Below are 13,774 nucleotides of genomic sequence, written 5' to 3'. Positions count from 1 at the left end.
TGGTGCAGTGGTTGGGAGTCTGCCTGCCGATGCAGGGAACACGGGTTCATGCCCCGGTCCGGGAACATCCCACATGCCGCGGAGCGGCTGGGCCCGTGAGCCATGGCCGCCAAGCCTGCACGTCCGGAGCCTGTGCTCCGCAACGGGAGAGGTCACAACAGTGAGAGGCATACGCAATGCAAAAAAAAAAAAAAAAAAAGACAAAGCAATTGAAACTATGCAAAATGAAGCATAGAGAGAAAAACTGAAAAAGCATGAGCAGTAGTTTAATGTGCTGTGAGCAACTTCAGGCAGCCTAATACATGTATACTTGAAATCCCCATAAAAGAAGAATAGGAGGAAATAAAAAAAACATTTGAAGAAATTATTGCCAAAATTCCCCATATTTGATTTTAAAAATATAACCATATCACTATGGTTGTGTATTTTCTCCATATGATGTGTATTTTCTCTGTACTTCTTGTGCTTGCGGTTCATGGGCTTCTGAATCTGTCAGTTATATGACATAGGACTGGGTGGGGGGGACAATTGCAGGAGCAAAGTCCTTGAAAGGAGATGGGATCCAGTGCCTCAGAAGAAGGGTTGCCTTAGATGGAAGCACTGGCAGACCTTTTATATAACAGGAAGAAAAGTGGAGAACAGTAACTCACTACATACAGGATGGTAGGTTTTAGATGGGCAGCATGAAATTCTCTTCACTTTTTTCCTACTGTTTCAATTAAATAGGAAGCAAAACCCCCAGCTTAGTGAGAGGATGGAAGATGGGATATTAGGCTTTGAGAGGGGAGGAAAAGGTAGGAAATATTGTTGAGGGAGGGAGAAGGAGAAGAGGGAGCAGGCTAGGGAAGTGTACTTGTGTTGACAGTAAGTTCTGAGAGCCCACTAGGGTTTATGGTCACAAATAAAATATGAGACAAGTCAGCACAGTGAAATGTTTTTCTCCTGTCATGTTCATCTGCGTGGGTGCTGGTATAGAGCAAATCAATAGCTGAATTTTGTCAGGCTTATGCAAGGCAATTATCAAAGACTTCAGTTGAGCAGGTACATATGTTAACATTTGAAACATTAACAGAAGCTTTCTAGAAGAACTAAAGAGGAGATTCAGGTAGACATGTGGGAAAAAATGAAAGGCTAAAATGTCATGATATATTCAGAAACCTACAAGAAGTTTAGTGTTGCTGAAGCAAAAAGTAGAAGAGCAGGGAATGTATTAGGAAATAATACTAGAGAGATTGGTGGTTTAGTGTTTTCTCCTGGCAGGTAAATCTACTAAAAGTAGCAGATAGCAAAGGACATGCAATATCATGTATGGTAAGAATAACGGAACTTATACATAATGGATAAAGAGACATTAAGGAGTTGTGATGAACCTTCCAAGACACAAAAGTCAAGGACCAGGCGGTTTCATTGGTGCATTCTTACCAAACATTTAAAGAAGAATTAATACCAATCCATATCAACCTCTTCTAAAAAACAGAAGATTAGGAAACACATCCAAACTCACTTTATGAGGCCAGTGTCACCCTGATACCAAAACCAGACAAAAACACCACAAAAAAAAGAAAAACACAGGTCAATATCCCTGATGAACATAGATGCAAAAATCCTCAACAAAATGTTAGCAACCAAATTCAATAATATATTAAAAGAATCATAAAATACAATCAAGTGGGATTAATTCCAGGGATGCAAGGAAGGTTTAATATAAGAAAACTCAATCAACATGACACACCACATTAACAAAATGAAGGGTAGAAACCATACAATCCTTTCAATAGATCAGAAAGAGCATTTGACAAAATTCAACATCCAGTAATGATAAAAACTCTCAGCACAGTGGATATAGAGGGAATGTACTTCAACATAATAAAGTTCATATATGGCAAGCCCACAGCTAACATCATACTCAATGGTGAAAAGCTGAAAGCTTTTCCTTTAAGATCAGGAAAAAGACAAGGATGCCCACTCTCACCACTTTAATTGAACATAGTATTCAAAGTCCTAGGCAGATCAATTAGGCAAGAAAAAGAAACAAAACTCATCCAAATTGAAAAGAAAGAAGTAAAACTGTTATTATTTGCAGATAACATGACATTTTATATATAGAAAACTCTAAAGACTCCAACAAAAAAACTGTTAGAACTAATTAACAAATTCAATAAAGTTGCAGGATACAAAATCAATATACGAAAATATGTTGTGTTTCTATATACTAATAATGAACTATCAAAAAGAGAAATTAAGAACACAATCCCACTTACAATTGCATTAAGAGAAAATACCTAGAAATAAACTTAACCAAGAAGGTAAAAATCTTTATACTGAAAACTACAAGACATTGATTAAAGAAATTGAAGACATAAATAAATAGAAAGAAATTTGGTGCTCAAGGATTGGAAGAACGTTGTTAAAAAGTTCACACTGCCCAAAACAATCTACAGATTCAATGCAATCTCTATCAAAATTCCAATAACATTTTTCACAAAAATAGAACAAAAAACCCTAAAATTTGTATGGAACCACAAAGACTCTGAATGGCCAAAGCAATCTTGAGAAAGAAGAACAAAGCTGGAGGCATCATGCTCCCTAATTTCAAATTATATTCAAAGCTATTATAATCAGAACAATATGGTATTGGTATAAAAACAGATCTATAAATTAACTGAACAGAAGAGAGTCCAGAAATAAACCCATGTATATATGGTCAATTAATTTATGACAAAAGAGCCAAAAATATACAATGGGGAAAGGACAATCTCTTCAATAAGAGGTGTTGGAAAACTGGACAGATACACGCAAAAGAATGAAAATAGACCACTATCTTATACCATAAACAAAAATTAACTCAAAATGGGTTAAAGACTTGAATATAAGTCCTGAAACCATAAAGCTCCTAAGAAGAAAACGGGTGATAAGCTCCTTGACACTGGTGTTGGCAATGATTTTTTTGGATTTGACACCAAAAGCAAAGGCAACAAAAAATAAACAAGTGGGACTATATCAAAAAAGTTTCTGCAGAGCAAAGGAAACCATCAAGAAAATGAAAAGGCAACCTACCAAATGGAAGAAAATATTTGCAAATCACCTATCTGATAAGGGGTTAATAGCCAAAATATATAAAGAACTCAAACTACTCAATAACAACAACAACAATCCAATAAAAAAGTGGGCAGAGGACCCAAATAGATATTTTTCCAAAGAAGACATACAGATGGCCAACAGGTACATGAAAAGATTCTCAACGTCACTAATCATCAGTGAAATACAAATCAAAACCAAAATTAGATATCACCTCACTCTTGTTAGAATGGTTATTATCAAAAAGACAAGAAATAACAAGTGTTGGTGAGGATGTGGAGAAAAGAGAACTCTTGTGCACTCTTTTTGGGAATGTAAATTGGTGTGGCCACTATGGAAAACAGTATGGAGATTCTGCTAAAAATAGGGTATTTACTCAGAGGAAACAAAAACACTAAATCAAAAAGATATATGTACTCCCATTTGCACTGCAGCATTATTTACAACAGTCAATATATGGAAGCAACCTAAGTGCCCATCGAAGGATAAATGGATAAAGCAAATGTGCCATATATATAGCCATATCTATCTATCTATCTATCTATCTATACAATGTTCTTCAGTCATAAAAAATAAGGAAATCTTGCCATTTGTAACAACATGGATGGACTCTGAGGGTAGCATGCTAAGTGAAATAAGTCAGAGAAAGACACATACCATATGATCTCACTTATACGTGGAATCTTAAAAAAAAAAATACAGCTCATAGATACAGAGAACAGATTGGTGGTTGCTAGAAACAGAGGATGGGGCTGGAGGAGGGTGGTAGGGGAAATGGGTGAAGGGAGTCAAAAGTGCACACTTCCAGTTATAAAATAAATAAGTCATGGGGAAGTAACGTACAGCATGGTGACTGTACTTAATAACACTGAACTGCGTATTTGGAAGTTGCTAAGAGAGTATATCTTAACAGTTCTCATCATGAGAAAAAAACTGTCACTATGTATCATGATGGATGTTAACTAGACGTACTATGGTGATCATGCTATAATATATACAAATATCAAATCATTATGTTGTTTATCTGAAACTAATATAAGATTTTATGTCAATTATACCTCAATTAAAAATTTTTTTTAAATCATGTATGTCATAGGACACAACAAAGTAAACTGGGAAATTACAAATGTTCCTGCGTCTGTATCTGATATGCATTTTCTCCAGTTGGTGTGATCTCATTTGATTCTTCATATTAGGTTTGCTTTGAGAAGTGGTTTTCTAAAATTGACTAGTCTAGTAATAAAATGTACTACTTCTCAAAAAAAATTGTAATGATACGAATGATTTGGTTAGTTTTGTACTTTAGAGAGATCACTCTGGCAGCAGTGTGGAGCATATATTGAAGTGGGTCAAGATTAGAGATGTGGATTCTGGGGTAGGCAAAATAATAACCCTTCAAAGATGCCCATGTCCTAATTTCTGGCACCTGGGAATATGTTATGTTATATGGCAAAAGAGATGTTATGCATGTGAGTAAATTAAGGATTTTGAGATGGGGAGATAATCCTGGATTACCTGGGTGGACCTAGTATAATCACAAGAGTCCTGATAAGGGAAGAAAGAAGGCAGGGAAATTAGAGAAGATGTGACTACAGAACCAGCCATCAGAGAGAGAGAGAGAGAGAGAGAGAGAGAGAGAGAGAGAGAGAGAGAGAGAGCGCGAGCGCAGGAGAGATCTGAAGATGCTATACTGCTGGCTTTGAAAATGGAGGAAAAGATTATAAGCCAAGGAACACAAGTGGCCTCTAGAAGCTGGAAAGGCAAGGAAACAGATTCTCTCAGACAGCCTCCAGAAGGTACACACTTTAGCCCAAGGAGAGTTCCGACTCTCAGAATTGTAAGAAAATAAATATGAGTTGTTTCAAGCCACTAATTTTGTGGTAATTTCTTACAGCTGCAGTAGGAAACTCATACAGACTTCAACTAGGAATTTAAGGCAGTAATCCAGGTGGACGATGGAAACTCCTGAGCCCTGATGGTAACAGTGCATGTGGAGAAGAGAAGATGAACTCACTGGGTATTTATTAGTTGCCACCATAGAAAATTAGTGTTCTGGTGTCCAGATCAAAAAGAAATTTGCCCTAAAAAAGGAAATGTGGCAGATGACTAACTTGTCACCACAAATCATTCTCCTTCCTAAGTACAATGGTGTCACTGGAAAGTCGCTGCCTGGTCCTGGGGAGGGATTGTATGTCTTAGTCCTCCCCCACCTCCCCCTGCCCCCGCCCGGCAACGAGTGGTCATGTGACTACTTCTCGCCAATGGAATGTGAACAGAAACATTGTGTGTCACTTCTAAGGCCAAAGACCTGAAAACCCAGGTGTGAGTTCTGCCCTCTCCCCATCCTTTGTCTGAGTGAGGATTCTAAGGCTCTGGGTGGCAGGAGAGCAGGGGGTGCAGAATCACAGTGTGAATGGAGGTCCCCAAATCTCTACATGGAAGGTCACTTGCTGACAAGGAACACCCACATAGGTCTGTGTGAGGAGCAGGAAATATACTTCTATTTTTTTCAAATCACTGACTGAGACATTTGTTTTCATCCTAAAAATTGGCACTGCAACTAGTATGCTGTTCTAACAGAATCCTACAGTAAGTGCCGTCATTCAGGGGATGGCAGAAATTGATGGAGGAATTGGAAAGAGGCAGAGTCTGTTATGCAGTGGCAACTGATTTGAAAAAACTTGGCTGCCAATAAGTAAGTACCTGCCAAGCTTGCAGCTCTAAATTAGAATGTTAGTTGTGTTAGCTCGTTACTGGCTCTTTTTAGCACGCTGTTGGAAGAAAGATGAGCTTGGGCAAGAATTGACCAGTTTGCAAGCAAAAATGAAAGGAAATATAGAGAATGCAGCTCTCTGGGGTTTCTCACAATTGGGAAGTCTGCATAATTCTAGCACTCAAACATCAATAGGTAACTGAAAAGTTTTCAAACAACAGAGGCCCTTTATGTTTTCAGTTAAACAACGTGACTCAGTCTTGGAACACAAAATCAGAATAAAGATATTTCCTTCTCACCTAGGCCCGTTGTTTTATGATAGTTTTAAGATAGGCATCACTAAGTTAAGAGAAAGGTGTGGGGCAAGAAATCCAAGAAATAAAGCAGACCTGAGAATGAGCTATGGGATAAAATTCTAGTTGTAAGTCCTGGTATATGAAACTGCCTGGGACAGGAATCTACTCTAAGTTATGGAGGGAGGAAGTTACATTGCCAAGGAATCCACAATCCTGACAAAAAGACTGTTGATGGTACAGCCACTATAGAAAACAGTATGCAGTTTCCTTAAAAAACTAAAAATAGAATGACCATATAATTCAGCAATCCTACTCCTAAGCATGTATCTGGAGAAAACCATAGTTTGAAAAGATATATGCACCCCAATGTTCATAGCAGCACTATTTACAATAGCCAAAACATGGAAGCAACCTAAATGTCCACCGACAGAGGAATGGATAAAGATGTGGCACATATATACAATGGAATATTATTCAGCCATAAAAAAGAATGAAATAATGCTATTTGTGGCAACAAGGATGGGCCTAGAGATTATCATACTAAGTGAAGTAAGTCAGACAGAAAAAGACAAATATCATATGGTATCACTTATATGTGGAATCTAAAAAAAAAAATGATACAAATGAACTTATTTACAAAACAGAAACAGACTCACAGACTTAGAAAACAAACTTATGGTTACCAAAGGGGAAAGTAGGGGGGATGCATAAATTAAGAGGTTGGGATTGACATATACACACTACTATATATAAAATAGATAATCAACAAGGACCTACTGTATAGCACAGGGAACTCAATACTCTGTAATAACCTATTTAAGAAAAGAATCTGAAAAAGAATAGATATATGTATAACTGAATCAGTTTGCTGCACCCTTGAAACTAACACAACATTGTAAATCAACTATACTCCAATATAAAATAAAAATTTAAAGAAAACAAAGATATTCAATGCCCATGAAAACAAATTGCTATTGAACATTTAAGCATTATCCTCAAAACTTGCACAAATGGAAAGCTCAACAGAACCAAAGGACAGTCTCTGACGCCCACTCCAATACGGCCATTCCCACCAGTGGCATCCCTACTAGAAAGCTGGTTCCATATTGAATCAAGGGACACTTCCCCCACCTACCACTCACTCGCTGGCCAGGACAGAGGGACTGACTTCACAATGCCACAAACTCAGCATGATTTCAACTTTGCCAGGGAGCAGGGACTTCTCTGTGATTCCCATTTTTCCTCTCAATTGTTGAATGCCCCAGTGTCATTAGTCTGTTAAAACAAATCTAAATATTTTAGACCTCACTGCAGTAAAAGAGGTTACTACCTCGTTGGAGGTTTAGCTGTGTCTCAGGAGGGAGAAGTCAGAAATGGGATACTGATAGATTTCAGAGTCCAGGATCAATTGGTTTAGGCAAGTCATTCAAGGTGAGGAAGTATTTGAGTTAAGGCAAAGTATGTGCTATAATAGTCTAGGATTGGTAGATGTAAGTGACAGGGAAGGTCTTGAAGCGAAGCCTTGAGCTGTTACTGATAATTGAGCTATGTACCCAGGTGAGCAGACCATTGTATCTCAATGAAAAATCTGTGGGAATTTCCTAAAGCAAACCATAAAATTATTTCTTGATTTACACCCATGTCTTTCCAGGTCAAATTTTTCCTGGAACAAACAACGAAACTGTGGTCCACAATACTTAGCTAAGTCCCATTGACACAAGTACTATCAATTCTCACTATTCTAGCTATCCTGTCCCTGCTCCACCATGATATGGGTGTCAGGGAGTGCCTTTTAACCCAAATGTTGCCAAATCATGAAGAGCCACATCTAAACCTGTGGAGAGGACTGTTCCTCGTCCAGAGATCTAAGATTTGGGGGATGCATTGACTGAAAATTCCTTGGGGAGGAAGTAGGCATATTCTGTGTTTAGAAAGAAGTTTGAATGTAGATATTGGCTGCGCAGATGGATGGAACATGATAGAAACATTCAACTGATCATCACAAACTCTGTGCTTCCCTTCCATTGCCTAGAATCATCACTGGGAAGTAGCCGCCCAGCTAGAAACTACATTTCCCAGCTTCCTGCGAGGCTAAGTGGAGCCTTGCCACTGGTTCCAGCAATGTGAATGCGATGGGAGTAGAGATGATGCAGGTCACTTTCAAACTTGAAATCTGTGAAACAGATGTGCATTCTCCATTTTCTCTTTCTCCATCTGCCACTGAAGGCAAACAATTTTCAAACTCTACGGGAGGACCAAGCCACAAGGGAAAGAAGCCTGGATGCCTGAATACACATGTGAAAAGTTGCCCACAGACCAGAGCTACTCACAGTGGTTTGTTAGGTAAGGCAGATATAAGCTTCTCCTGGGTTAAGTCACTGAGATTCGGCAGCATATTTATAATCATAGGTAGCACTGTCTTAACTAATACATAGGGCTTATTATAAAAGCTGGAAAATATATATCAATAGCAACAGTTGACATATTCATTGTAAAAGCAGGACAAGCACTCGTGAATGGAACCATGCTATCTTTGTAACAACCACCATCTATATAAATAGAAGAATCAAGGAAGAATATCCATTAAAATTTTAATAAACAAGTCTGAATATTGTCATTACTGATAATTCCTGTCTTATTTTTTATGCTTCTCTGAATTTTCCAAATGCTCTGTAATATGAAACATTTTTGATATAAGGAAAAACAAGTTTTTTTTAAGAAGAGGTAGCTATTAATAACCATATGTCAGTGTCTCTAAGACAGAAAGCATTACTACTGTGTCCTGGCACATAGTAGGTCCTCAACAAATATATACTTAATGATAATAATATTAATTAATAATAAAGCACTCATATACAATACCCTTTAGTCTCCCAGGGGTTGGTGATACCATAGAAGTGGAGTGTTACATAGGTGCTTTTTCAGGTTTGTGTTTGAAGATGTTCTTTTCTCAACAAAAAGCAACTTCATTAATAAGTCACTTTTTAAAAATAAGAGTGTTTGGAAAGTAATACCAAAATGAACTTTACTCAGGCAAAGTTTTAAAAGTGTAAGACTAAAACAACAGCTTTCCAGACATGCCTGACCTAATACTGCTGTGACTCATAATTAAGAACCATCACCAGGGTAAGCAACTTGTTCCTGAAATTGCCTGCGATCAGAGTGGAGTTGCTGGCAGTGGTGTCTTTCTCCCCAGGGGAATGCTGCAGTGCCATCCAGTTCTGACTACCTCTGAAAACATGCATTCTATCACCATAGCAGCAAGGCTGATCATCTCATCTTGATTAAAGAGGTCTCTGCTCTCAATTCCATGAGGGTAAAATCAGCACTTCCAGACACAGGATGAGTCATTGTTTTTGGCCTTATTAACACGGTACAGCCCTTCTGTCTGCTAACAACCAGATATTTAAATAAAATTTAAAACACATAAAAAGCCAAAGTCCGTTAACCAAATGAGTAAAATGAGGCAGCCAGGCAGTGAGAATTACAGCAAATAATTCCAAATCCCAACTTTGCTTTGGACGAAGAAAAGGTGAACTAAAAAACAAAACAAAAAACACAACTCTAAAAAATTACATTAACCCTTTAAATGTGTATGTTCTCTAAAGAGCCAGGACCACCTGGTTGTTAGAAGAAAATGTTAATTCAAGTATGTACTTAGTTCTGAAGAACAAACAAGTTTGTTATGATGAAGGATTCCTGGTTGAATGTGCCTCTTCAGAAGAGATTTGGAGCCAAAGCAGAGGCTGTGTCTTGCTGCTGCTGGAATGGAGGGTTCGGTGGACAGGAAATGGAAAGCCCAGTAACAGCTTTGTGTGGAGAGGAGCCAGTTAGGCAGTTGGGAACATTCTGAAGCAACCTTGTGGCTTTTGGAACAGTAGATATGTTTTGTTAAGTAAGAGAAGGCACATGAAAGAGACTGAGCTGGACCAGAAGAAAATGCAACTGTTCAACTCAAAGTTGTCTAAGTAAGGATTTGTGATCAGATTTTCCCAGGGTTAAACACACACACACACACACACACACACACACACACACACAAACACAGCATAGAAAATAGAGTTCAAACTAGAATTTTTTCCACTCCCCTCACCACAAAAATGCACAGACAGCCTTCAGCACTAATAGCTAATTGAAGCCCCATTTTTTTTTTCCTTGCAAGGATGACCCTCTAAAATTTCACAATCTTTAATACAGCAACTGGGTTAATATTCTTATATGGACACCCTTCCTGATGATTCTGGTTCCAGAGAGAGCATATCTTGTGGACTGGGATGGCAAAAGTGAGACGCTCCATTAGGATGAAAGGAGAGGTTAATAATTTGTCAATAAAAGTTATGAAGAGCAAGGAGTATCTTTAAAGACCCCAAGTGAACATGATCTCATTCTTAAAACATTACAACATAGAACAGTTTGGTAACAAGACAGAAAAGCTGAGGGAAAGAGATTCCATCCAAGACGGCAGTGAGATCTACAATATGCATGTGCAAGTGGAGAGCAACTTAGAGGGTCTCCTAAGGTCAAATGTATACTGTGGATGGAGAACAGCAAGTAAGTTCTCAGTTACTCTGAATGAAAGCTATCTCAATGTCTCCAAACGAAACATTGGAAGAAATCCAATAAACAAAATAGATTCAGGCTCTAGAGACCTCTAACAAAATGTGGTTACTGAGGAGAAAATACCCGAATGTGAATTGTAAACTAAACAAGTGCAGGAAATAAAGAGCCCAATGACTATATTTAGTTTGCAATGTACTAGTCAATTAAACTTCACATTTCCTAAAGCAGTCTGATTTTGCTTGGGTTGAAAGGATACATGATTTTCCACAGAAAAGAGCATGGCAGTTGAAAATAATAGAGTACCTATTAACCAGTGAGATCGATGGCAAAATGCTTGTAGACATGATAAGATTGTCTTTAAAAGAATCTGTGATGCCTAAGATCTACTAACAGCGCATTGTCCATGTTACGGGCTACTGGACAACCTCTTCCTTAATTTCCTGGGACATCTACCTTGCCTAGAAAATTCAGGTAGGTAATTGCTCATTGGTATTTTCTCTCTCCCTCTCTCCTTCACATTACATAAAAGCTTCAGAGAAGAATAGATGTTCCAGCTAAATCAAGGACATGGAGTTTGTTTCCTACTCCACCCTAGATAAAAGCATGTTTAAAGATATAGGAAAGAAATCCCTTTTCCTCCATGCGTTACATTCAAATATCAGATTAACAGTTAGGTAGTTGTCTAAAATCTTCATTTTGCTTAACAAATTGAACTGGAAGCCCTATGTGAAGCAGTACAAGAATCTGTGACAAATTCAGATAATGTTTATATTTTTCTCACCTGGTAAATACCTAGTTAGAATAGTCTAGATCAATAGAACTAAGGTTAGGAGGTTTGAGGAGTCAAGTAGTATTGAATTTCTACTTTGTCAAGGATTGTTCCATAGGATAGCACATGTTTGAGTAAAAGTCCATTTTTGGATTTAATTTTCGAAAGTTTCAGGGTCTTTTTTGTTTTGTTTTTTGTTTTCAGTCACACTGCCATTAGATATATGAGGACTTCTTTCTCTGAAATCTTTCATATTTACTTTTTTACCAAGAGCCATGAAATGCCACCATTCCGGATATCTCAGTTTTATGATTCCAAAGCAATCCTGGAAACAATGCACTAGAGGTAGGAAGGACTCATGATCATCAACATCAAATGATCACTGTCATTAATTCTTTCATAACACCACCCCATCCAGGAATGTCCCAGCTTGGATTGCCAAGAAAAGGATGATGAGATGGAGTTAAGGCACAAGATATTTATTAGGGATCAACACTTATGAAGAAAGGAGAGGAAGCAGGACTGCGGATAGGAAGAATTCAAACTACAACGGACTACCAGCAAATCTTGGCCAACCAGACCAGAAACTCTTGAGCAAGTGTGGCCTGTCAAGAGTGTCATACAGGGCTTCCCTGGTGGTGCAGTGGTTGAGAGTCCGCCTGCCAATGCAGGGGACATGGGTTCGTGCCCCGGTCTGGGAAGGTCCCACATGCCGCGGAGCGGCTGGGCACATGAGCCATGGCTGCTGAGCCTGCGCGTCCAGAGCCTGTGCTCCGCAACGGGAGAGGCCGCAACAGTGAGGGGCCCAAGTACCGCAAAAAAAAAAAAAAGAGTGTCACACATTGAATGGCAATGGTTGGTCTTTAGATTCCTGCTCTGGTCAGTCATTCTACATGGGCTGCCCTGGGAAGGGCATGAACTTAAGTGAGGAGATTCTCTGCTGCTGAGGCGGACATTGAAGGAACTGACAGATTACCAGGTTGTCTAGTAATCATACTCTCCACAAACCGAGTAGCAAGCTTTTCTTTGAAGGGGATCTAGACAGTGCTTCTTCATAGTTATCAAAGGAAATTTCTGAATTTTCTCTTAAAAATGGCTGTGACTCATATGTCCACACAAAAACTTATACATTAATGTTTAGAGCAGTGTTGTTCATAATAGGCAAAAAGTGGAAACAACCCAAATGTCCATCAACTAACGAGTGGATAAATACAATGTGGTATATCCTTCCAAAGGAATATCATTTGGCCATGAAAAGGAATTAAGTGCTAATAGATGCTACAACATGGAGGAATCTTGAAAACATAATGCTAAGTTAAAGAAGCCAGTTACAAAAGATCACATATTGTATGATTTCTCTTCTATAAATATCTGGAATAGGAAAATCTACACAGACAGAAAGTGGATTAGTGGTTGCTTAGGACTTGGGATGGGGATGGAAAGGAAAATGACTGATAATATATATGAGGTTTCTTTTGGGGATGATGAAATATCTAAACTTAGATGGTTGTGATGCACAACTCTGTAAATACACGAAAACCACCAAGTTTACCATTTTAAATCAGTGAAATTTATACTATGCCAAGTAGATTTCAATAAAGTTGTTTTTAAAAGGGTCACCACTGAAGTCAGGTAGGCAAATGTACTTATTGCTCTCCTCTGAACATATTGAACTAATCGTTACCATTGGCAACATCATTATTATCATCATTAATATTTATAGGCACTGGTACCAGGCACTCACCTAAAATGCTTTGCATCCATTTTCTCATTTCTATATCAACCAACAATTAGTTGCTTCCCCATTTTATATATGATAAAATTTAGGCTTAGAGAGAATTAAGTAATTTGCCTAGGACTACAGAGTTAGTAATATCAGAACTATGATTCAATCTCTTTCTGATTCCAGAGTTGCTTAATGGCTACATTACCTGTGTTTTAGAAAGAGATCAAAACACCTGTGTTGATCTAGTGGCTAAAATTAACCCAGTTAAGATGATGTGATGATTTCACGTTTTACATGCCCTGTCCTCTATGAGATTTAAGAGAGCTTAAATCATATCTTCTAATTATTCATTTTGATTTTATTTGGATAATCAAGTTTTAATCCATTTCTCTACTTTTGGGAGCAGATTATCACTCTACCTCCATAATAAAATAATTATTTCCTACCATATAGAGAAATCTGAAGAGAATTAGTCAGTGGTTGAATGTTTTCCATTGAAGATATTAAATTTTCTTTGCATGTGGGTATAAAAAACTTTACAAGAAGATAAAGAGACTGAGAATGGGGTGACAGTAAGGTTTATGTAGAATGTTGTTGGATTTGTACAAACTTGTAGACTAATAATTTTTTTC

At 38.0% G+C, this 13,774-nt stretch overlaps 1 long non-coding RNA gene across 1 annotated transcript in view; it reads right to left on the bottom strand.

The window, feature by feature from the left end:
* Window positions 1-9,865, bottom strand: part of LOC132426127 (uncharacterized) — a 33,811-nt gene extending 23,946 nt beyond the window's left edge. The window contains exon 1 of the long non-coding RNA XR_009519599.1: window positions 9,745-9,865. This is a non-coding gene — a long non-coding RNA (uncharacterized lncRNA). The remainder of the gene's footprint in view (window positions 1-9,744) is intronic.
* Between the last annotated feature and the right edge of the window lie 3,909 nt (window positions 9,866-13,774).

The sequence above is a fragment of the Delphinus delphis genome, chromosome 5, assembly GCF_949987515.2.
Source record: "Delphinus delphis chromosome 5, mDelDel1.2, whole genome shotgun sequence".
In the NCBI taxonomy this organism is placed as follows: Eukaryota; Metazoa; Chordata; class Mammalia; order Artiodactyla; family Delphinidae; genus Delphinus; species Delphinus delphis.
This window is presented reverse-complemented; position numbering and strand designations above follow the sequence as displayed.